Genomic DNA, 10,673 nt, shown 5'->3' with positions numbered 1-10,673 from the left:
TGATGAGAAAATGTGCTTAGTTTTTTAAACCATAAAGCTTTTGGGGTGGAATATGACCAGTTTGTGTTCTTGATGGGTTTGATGCAATGCACCCATTTATTCCTAACTATATTGGTAATTTTAGAATGGTACGAGTTCCATTGTAATGCATTTGATGAAATCACATCTGCATATTTAGAACTGTTTTATCTTATTGTGTTTGTTCAGTGTAGACGTATGTATTCTGGTTTTGATTGTGACCACCAAGGCCATATAAATAGAACAGGTTTCCTTTTCCCATAATGTCAAAAATTAACCACCTACTCCAAAAAGCACCATGCTTTTAACACTTCACATATGACTGCTTGACTATCACCATTTACTGTGTTGTTTTATGATAACTCAAACCATAGTTTGCACATTTTCTGGTCACAGTTGAAGCACAAAAACAGTTTGGCCAGCTGTGGTCAATTGTGTATCTGCTTCTAACAATTAACACCATGCTTCTCTTGAAAATATCCTCAGTATCAAGATATCCTCAAGTCATATCTTAAAACACATCTTTTCTCTCTGGCTTTTAACATGTAGTAATGTGCGGCGCCTTTGAATTGATTTAATCTGCTTTTGTTGTTGTATGGATTTTGAATTGTTTTTATTTGTTTTACTGATTTTCTCCTTGTTATATATTATTGTATGTTGTGCAGTACTTTGGTCGGCCTTGTTTCGTGCTTAAATGTGCTCTAGAAATAAAACTGTACTTGAACTTGAACAAAGGAAAACATAATTCTCAAATTCTGCCCTCATCTGAGTCAACAAGTGTAGAATATTATAATTTTCAGTATAGCATGATCAGCAGATAGCAGAATCCTCTTGAAATAAACAGTTTTGCGAAATTAGACACTTCTGACATATTTTGTTACTCGCCTCCACCCCCTTCTATCTGACATTGAAGCGTCCGAATACACAGTGACCCATCACACTCCACATTTGAATCCATTGTGAAATATTTTCATCCTGACTGAGCCGATGGACCTGAGCTTTTGAATCATCTGCCACTTCACACACACAGGATCTGACACCTGGGCTCACCTCTCCTGTAGCTCTCGCATACTAAATGTGAGCCCTAGTTTCTCATATCGGTGTGAAAAGAGGCTAAGTACACTTTTTGCAACACTAAAATTATGAACAGTACTAAACATATGCAACAACATGGTAAACAGGTTTTTAAAAGGACAAACAGACATTCATTATCAAAGAGCACTCGCAGCATTTTGTTAGATAGAAAATGCTTTCATTAAACTAAGGCGATATTTGTGTGGCTCAGTTTGATTTTGAACATGGCTTTTTAATGGGATTCCGTTTTCAAATGAAGCTTATCTACACAGCATTCCCTATATATGCCATACATCTTTTAATAAAGCCAATGCAGATATTCTGTTCATAAAGCTCATGAGGTTTTCACTGATGAATAAACTATAGCTAATTTGCACTGAAATAAGTTTGGGCTAAATTTTTTCAGTGTGAGAGTCTTATGGATATTACTAGAAAATGATATCTTCTTGACAAAGTGTGTTGTTTGTTACACAATGTATTATTTTAAGGTACATTCTTCTCTTCATCTCTGTGTGTTTTCAAACGACAGGATATTGTTTTCTAATAAAAAAGTTGCAGTTAACCTAATAATGAAATTTCTACCATTCACCCTTCTTTCATTTCAAACCCTGTATTACTTTCTTTCTTCCCTGGAATATAAAGGGATATTGAAGACTGTATTGGTCACTCTGTTCCATAGAATTTATAATAAAAGGAAAATCTATTTGAGTCCATTTGCAAGAGCTCTGCTTCATCAGCCCCAGGACACAATTACATCTGTTACAACAAAGACAGAAAACCATCTGATTGGCTGGAAGTTGTAAAAGCATGATGACGAAACATGCATAATTGATTAGATAATAGGATTATTCATAAGAAGTGGCTCAAGATTACATATCAACAGATGGACCCTAGAAAATCAGATTTTCAAACCCACATCCATAATTCATAGTTTAACCTATAGGTGCATATTCAAATAAATATTTATTTCCAATATCTACATGAGCCATGAGCTATAGTTCAAACATTGAAACACAGTATGCTCATCTATTATTATATAGCAGATATGATCAAATCAGTCAGGTTATGGCTGTTGGATATAATTTGCTCAAATATTTAAAGTGATATTAATGTGATGATAAATGTTAGCGATAGAGTTGTTATTTCTCAGTTATCATAGTAAAATCTTTAAAGCGTAAAATTAGCAGATTAAAAAATCATTGTTGATGTGCTTGCAGATGTTTTGCAGAAACTAGCATTTTCAACAGTCCTGCTGCTGGGGAATATCATACCAACATATCAGATTAAATGAGAATTGTTTGTCATGAGGGGCAATAGTCCTCATGGGTAGCAGGGCCTCATGTTCATATATCCTGGCAGGATGTGAAATGAAACACACTATTGAGTTTCTCATAGCTGCTCCACATTAGATGTAGTTGTGACCTTAGGCTCTGGTTTCTACTGACCTGCTATGTACAATTTAGTTTGCTTGCAATATACCTCTCACAAGCTATTCATCATATAATGAAAAAAAAAACACTTGGTACAGACTGCCTCCATTCAAAAGGGAGAACATAACAGAAAACAAAGGGAGAAGGTATGTAATATTGTCTTGTAAGGGTCCTTACACCTTTAGCATAAATGAGGCTGATCAAATGACCTGAATGAATTAAAAAAAATTTAAAAACTGATCAGATGTGCAATCATCAATTTGCACCAACTTTCAGCTATTGTAGACATTATGTATCTTTCGACACAGGTCTTCCTGATAGGCCAACAAGATGTCACAACCACCGTTAACATGTTGTCCTGAACTTCACATCCAGAGAGGTTAGTTAATCATAAACAGAGGTCAATTATTTGGTCACCGTGATTTTGCCAAGTAAGACATGTTCCTGGATCAACATCTTTTGTTGATCCTGGATCAACATTACTGTCCAAAAATACAGACTTAACCCAATCCCTACCCCTAAACCTAAACCTAACCTTACCCATAATTTATTCCTAAAATCAAAGGGAAATGATAGCTGATTAACAAGGTTGTAGTAGCACCTAATCCTGATTGTAAGCCTAAAACTTACGTTTCCTGAAAAGTTATCTCTCAATTCTGATTAGTTGATTGGAATGATGTTGACCCAGGAACATGTTGTACTTGGTCAAATCACGCTCACCCAATTATTTAGAGGTTTTAAAGGTACAGTAGAAAAAAAAAATACTGTTTAACTCCAAGGAAAATCGTTGGCCCTGTTTCCACCAAACATATGTGTTGTTGGTGATCTGATCGCTAATTGTCATTACTGTTTCCTGATGTTAAAAATGCCTCTCAGATATGTCTTCTTTTACCACTTGCGTTTGAAGTTTGTTAAGACCTTCTTATTTTGTCATACCTTGTGTCACTTTTGTGGGAGCGCCAAGGGCTGCTTACAAATATGAATAAATAGACAAACTCATTTTATGCAAAAACATATCAATTAGGTTATTTTCAGGTTTTTGTATATAAATATTATATTTTAATTTTATATTAAACAAGGGAAATAGCATTCATATATTCATTAGTTTGACTTTGTAAAGAAAGCAGAACATAATCACTGAGTGATAGGCTAAATCCAAACTTAAGACACAATATATTCTCACTGTAGCAGGGGTGCTCAATGTTGCTCATTTTAATCAGCATTAATATTATAATTCATTGTAACCAAAATAACAATTTCATCTTAATTGCCAATGCAATAGCCAAGAGATTGTGTACTTAAAACAATGAAGCATGGTTTACTAGATTAAGATTAATGCATTAGGCTAAACTAAACACCAAGTTGCGGCCTGAAAAAAGGGATTGGGCTAAAGTTCATAAGAACCACAGATGGACCACAACAATCGGACACATTTTAAACAAACAAAAGCAGGTTGTTGTCTATTCGGGGATTTTGAGTAGGCTAGGTCAAGCCGTAAATGCATTGTCTACAATTATTGTGGCTCTAATTGGCATTTGAATAGCATTCATTTGTAGCCCTAATTGTTTGCCTATGGATCCCTTTTTAAGTTTGTTGTAGTTATTTTTTGATAAAAGAAAACCTAATGACTACTAGTAGCAGAGGAGACAGAAGGTCTGCTGTAAGATAATTGGAAAGTAAAGGCACATTGATGCTGAAATATCACACCCTGTGCTACACAAAACACATCATTGTGCACCAGTCACAAACCCATCCTGCAACACTTAGGCGTTCTGCTGCCATTTTGCATGTGAACTTTTGAACTTTATTTTTATTTTGTAAATGTGCTAGATTTTCCATTTGCCTGTGAGTTCATGAACTTTTGTGTTGAGGGAAACCGGTTCAGATATGATGCTGCTTTTGTTAAGAATTACTCGCCTTTGCCCATTGGCCTAATTTGTCTGTCTAGTGGAGTTCAGTCAGTACTGCTTAGTGTGTAATAATTTGATGCTGTTTGTTTAGGAATGCATGTATTTAATTGCTTGTTAGTTCACATTAACCTGGACTTGAACTTTGCAGACATGATTCACGATTAAAGACTCTCAAATTGTTCATTGCGCCAAAAAAGTTATATTCTGTTGTTGATACAATGGATTTTATGGTTTGCCTTTTGTTATAGATGAGCTTTTGTTTCATTTAAACTATATTTTGAGTTGTGTGAGAAAAGCATTTAAACTGACATCCACTGTTACAGAAAGCCAGATGTAAGCATAATTTATAAGTGTCATAGTATTTTTCTTTTTTTTTATAGTTTCTGTTTTTCAGTGAATTGACAGACCAATATTTGCAATACTTTTCCACACAAAATGTGACCTTTTTATGCTGTTCTATGTTTTTGTTTCAAGCTGTATTTCAACTCCATGTCTGTTTTTTATTACTGCAAAACAAGCCAATTACCTGCCATTGATGTACAATAAGATTGTTCAGCTTAATTAACAACGTTAATATTGCTGTCTTGCTTGTTACTAGAGTTGACATGAGATGACGAGAAAGTTTGTTGTTTGTGCTCTCTGTGATGAGAGAGAATGTTGGCACTATCCCGTCAGCGAAAGGTGATTGATGCTTTTCATACACGAACATCCTCTAGGGACGTCAGAGGCCTCTCGCAGGTAGGTCTCAGTCAGAGACCATGTGCAAGAAGGAAAGAATCTTATAGTTTCCCACTCTTTCTATTCTCATTTTCTCTTTTCACTTAAAGAAGATTTCTTGTGACAATCTTAGTTTGTTTTGATAAGTTTGCCCTAGATTTTTCTCTTCAGAAATCTTTCATCTCCTGTGGCATGTACTGTGGGAACAGCTAGGTTTCCTCACTGCCGGAGTCAGCAATTTTACCATCACATGTGCAGCTGAGAGCCCTACACTTCAATAAACACCACAGCGGGAGGTAGTGGTTTAATAGTTAGAACTCACATTGCACTCTGTGCTGGGGTATCATTTTCTCCCAAAACATTCACTTTTTTAAGGCTCCCTCGCTGAGCCTCAGGAAATTCACAAAACTGTGCAATTTAAAACCTAAATCTTGTTTAAAGGATATAGTAAGGTTTCTCTCTGGCTGACAAAGCTGGCGACTGTTGAATGGACTTGTGAATGAAGGAGAACATTTGGCTTGTTTTCTGATTCTAGTTTTGTGGAGTTCTGGGTGAGCTGTTGAGGGGAGTACTTTAGGAAAGAAAAGTAGATTTAAAGGGATAATGAAAAGTCTCAATTTCTTTTGAAATAAAATGGTTTATCTTTGCAAGAGTGTCTAAAATCTTTGTTTTTATTTCTTGAAATTGTTCATTCTTAATTATTGTTCATGTGATGCACACAATAAAGCACACTAGTGGCGAGGCCAGAAATTGTAAAGTAAATGGACCTCAGCGCCTACTCTCAAACTGAAGTACATCATTTTACAATACATGAGATAATTGTTTTTTAATTTTGACAGCTAAAAATGGCATTATCATGTTTTGGCTGAAAGAGAAAAAACCAAAAATATATGCCTAAATTGAACATTTCTTTTAATGCTTTTACACTTTTGACCATCAATCTGAATGGGCCAGTTGCACCTTGGTCCTTATAGCCTTGCTGCTGAAGTACACTGATATTTTTTTATTCAATGTTAAAGTGTCATTATCATGTTCTTCTTTTTGTTAACATAGTTTCCTGGTTTTCAATATTTTATTAAAAGGCAAAGTGTATAATAAATGGCATGCTGCTGGCTGTATTTCTCATCTCATTTCCCAGATCACATCTGCTCTGATCATCTCTCTCTTGACACATTGTCGGCTAGCTCAGCTTCCAGACAGCTCAGGACTATGACTCAAAGACTTTATTCTTTGGACCCCTTTGTCAGCATGTTTTTATTACCTTGCCTTTTTTTAGATGTCCACCTCTTTGTTTCATGTGCTCCTTTTTTCCTTATACTTTTGTATTACTGAGGTTCTTCCTGTAGTGTTTTTCCACCCTGTTCAAGTTTCTTGGCTGCTGTTCAAATACAGTGCTGATTTAAGTGTTTAAGTAAATCTAATGATTCTACCTTCAACGTGTGTTCTTTAAATTGGCCGAAAAATAATTAATGGTCCTTTTCAAGAAAGTTCTTGTTCTTTGTTTTTCAAGCCAGCAGTACATGCAGCAATGTAAATACTAGAGTTTATTTTCCTGGAGTTTAAAGCAGCAGAATAATCGCTCGCATGATTTCCACAAAACTGAGAGTCCTGATGCACATTGACTCAGCTGTACTAATCTTTTCACTTCTTTGAGGAATGGTTAAGAGAAAACTTTTTTTTTTTGAACATTTAGCCTGCAGCCTATCTTGGAGATTTTAGGAGAATTGAATTTGATTAAGTCTTTAGTGCTTTTTTTCTCCCTTCATATTTCCTAGAAAATGTTTTGTATGTACGTTAGAGGGTAATTTTGTGTAAGAGCATGCTCTGAGCCCATCATGTTTTTTTGATGAATATTGGGCCGGCTTGGGATAACAGGGTCTGCGATTATCTCAGCTGGAAAAGTCTCCGGAGCACAGACAACACCACTAACTCCCACAGGGGTCTTTGCAGTGGCAGGTTCTACACCATTATTTATGCTGAGATTGTTTACAGCACAGATACAAACATTAAAATGGTCTCGAGAGGCAGAATGGACCTGCTGACTGAGGGATGTGTCTGGTCACCTGTGTGTAGTTCCACAAAGTGTGCATGTTTCATACAGCAAGGGTTTGTGTGCTTCAGTGAGCTGTCACATTTTGTTCAGTGTTTGTGTGTTAATGTTGGCTTGAGTTTTGGACTTACTAAAAAATGCATTTCTGTATTGCTGTGTGCTCCTAAATAAAACATGAGAAGTCAATCTTTGTGTAAGCTTTTTTTTAATGCTTTAACACTTTTTTTCTGAACTTTGATGTGAAAACTTGCATTCAAATGTGAAACATATCAAAACATTCTCTAAAGTGTGGTAAAATACATTATGTTGAAGAGGAATTGGTGACAGAGTTTCCCCATAAATTAGTATTAATCGGAAATTCTCAAAAATGAATTCCATTATATACTGTTTTGATGCAGAGCGTCTGCTACATCATTTAAATGGTTCATATAATACAAATTTTAATTTTACTTAAAAATAAAAGTTCAGTCAGTCAGACAATGTATTGATCTGTTTTAATCAAATTATTTTTAAAGATAACCTAAATGTTTAATTCACTCAAAAAGACTTTAAAGACTTTTTATTACTGTGGCAGAAAAGTAAATAATTGAGTATATTACAAAATGTCATAAAAGTTTTCCAAAAACACCCCTCAGTCCAGGCAAAACCACACAACCCTGCTCTGCATTTGCTCTTCCACATCCGAGTACTGGTGAACTTGTAAGTATCACTTGGCCGGTCAAATTTGAGGACTAGATCTAAATGTTGTACAGTCTGAGAAAGATTAATGAACTGCATAATTCATAAGTATTTATCATTCCTCTGGAAGTCTGATTACTAGCCATAAAGTGGGTGTTTACAGACCGTCTTCAGACCTTTGCTGTTATACTGTAATCCTGTTAAATGCACTGAGAGATCCACACACCAAATACTTTTTTGTAATTCCTCCAGCTCTGCCTTTTGGTGTTTTGCAGAGGTTGCCGAATCAGAGGCCAGCCTCACTTTAATGCAGATTCTCACAGTATAATCAGCATATATTGTGGATACAGGAGAATAAATCGTGCTTCACACCTGATTAATTACTGTTTAGCCTATAAAATTCTAACATTCTATCTGGCAGTGTTAAGGTGCATAGATTATGTGATTGTGTGTGGAGTTTTTGTTTTATAATGTCTGATGTTAATGTCTTATAGGCTATAGCATAAAATAGGCAATATATTTTAAACATGAATGTTTACTCATATATGTTTTCATCTGAATTATACAGTTTGCCATGCAGTCAGGCTTTACAATGCAATTTTTCAACAGCAATAAATGTAAGCATTAGAATGTAAAGAACAGGTTTTTAACAATGATAAATATGTGCATATCCAAGTGTGACGTTTTACTAAATTTCCCGCGAGCCACGAATGAGAAATGTAGGCTAAATTATAATTTTTATAATAATAATTTTAAAAAATCAGTACTTTTTTTATGATTCGAATAGCTGCAACGTCACATTTTCCCTGTAAAATATCAACAATCAAGTTCTCATTACTCAGTATGTTCGCCAGATGTTTAGAACCAGGTGATTTCCGATTCAGGAATGAATCATTCTTTTGAGTTGGTTCGTTTTAATAAATTGGTCAAACCGGCGTGAATTGTACAGTCGTTTGGAATCTTGTCTAAATCATTCAAACCGATTATTCACGAAATGAACCGTTTGGAGAGATTTCATGCTCAGTATGTCAACGAACAAGGAGAAAAAAAGATTCAAGTAGTACAAAGGTTTTTTATTAAAGTTAAACATCTTAACGTGCAGCTCGTGAATGACTCAGGTAAAAGCAATTTCCAACCTTGTTTGGAGTGTCAAACCAACGTATTGTTGATTTGTTTTTACCGCCATACGCGGAGAAACTATAGAAATAAAAAACGGGCTTGAATTACGACAGAAAAAGATTTGACAAAAAGATTGTATTTGGTGCAGAAATTTTAACATGGTGTGCACACCATTAAAAAAGCTTGAAAGTTAGATAACAACCAAATTCAGGCTTAATTCCAATCCCTTCCATCTTTTTTAAGATGGCTGTCAAGGAACTCAACTGGCCTGAGGTCTTGCATGTCTGGGAGATATTCTCTAACTGGAGTGCTAATGATTCTGCTCATTTGTTAGGCTTTCACCAGACAGCGCTTTAAAAACAAAGTAGAGTTCTTGTGATTTTGGGTTTATTAAGGCTACTTGAGCATATATACTGAATTTTTTGTTTTCTACTTTTAATTAATTTCATCTCGAAGACCCGTCTTCTTCAGAATAGCAGTAATATTGATCATAGTAGCCCAATTTTCAAGTTTTCCTTGAAAGCACACTAGAGAAAATGTTTAACTGGTTGTAGCTGTAGACTCTGTGGCATCACTATCTTAGAGCTTTCTGTCAACACTAGGATAATTCTGTTTCTCTTTTCATGTCTGTCTTCAGTTTACATATATTCATTTGTTCTGTGCTAGGACAAAATATTTGTTTTTCCTCCCCTTCCTTCCAGCATCCAGTAGGTCACTTAAGACTTGAAACATGCATCTTTTTAGTTCAATAAGCTCTTTTAGCTGGACAAGCTCGATTTCTCATGCAGTGTTCCTTTTTCGCGGAATTTGTGTGAACAGAAATCATAACACACAGTGCACTTTGGATTCTTAGGCTGATGATACATGGGGCAACTTTGGTTAATGTTGCCATCAATGGGCAACCAGGTGAGACACAGGGCCCATGACCGATCTAAATTATCCAGATAGAAATTTGGATACAATGGGAGTTATTAAAAAATGTCCTGGCTCTTCCAAGCTCTATAATGGCAGTGAATGGGTGTTGAGATTTTGAAGTCCAATAAGGAGCATCCATCCATCAGAATGGTACTCCAGCTCTGGGGGATTAATAAAGAAGGATTAATAAAGGCCTTCTGAAGGAAATCGATGCTTTTGAGTAAGAAAAATATCCATATTTAAAAGTTAATAACCCATAATCTCTAGCTTCCGCTCACTGTTGTACGCACGTACACAAGAGTGTGGAGTTCCAGTGGATGACGTAGGTGTAGCATAAGCTCCGGTGAGAAGTGACAAACACGGAAGCACAGTGGAGAGAGCAAAACACCAGTCACGAATTAGAAATACAAAATGAGGATTTGAAAAAAGAAAAAGAAAAATGTTGGAGGATTTTGATATAAGCCAAGAGGAGACTGGTTTTCCATTGCTGTAAAGAAAATTTCTCACGAGGCTATAGCATATTCTCACTGGAGCTTATGCTACGCCTACGTCCTACGTCATCTGCTGGAATGCCACTTGGAAGACCCAGGACATTTATTAATATAACTCTGATTGTATTCGTCTGAAAGAATAAACTCGTATACACCTAGGATAACTTGAGGGTGAGTAAATCATGGGCTATTAAAGTTACTATCCCTTTAAAACTTCCAATGCTTTGGCCAAAAATACATGCTTACATATTTGTAGAAAGTCCGTTTGTTA

Source organism: Sinocyclocheilus rhinocerous, unplaced genomic scaffold (assembly GCF_001515625.1).
Source record: "Sinocyclocheilus rhinocerous isolate Xijiao unplaced genomic scaffold, SAMN03320098_v1.1 scaffold1842, whole genome shotgun sequence".
NCBI classification, from domain to species: domain Eukaryota; kingdom Metazoa; phylum Chordata; class Actinopteri; order Cypriniformes; family Cyprinidae; genus Sinocyclocheilus; species Sinocyclocheilus rhinocerous.
This window is presented reverse-complemented; position numbering follows the sequence as displayed.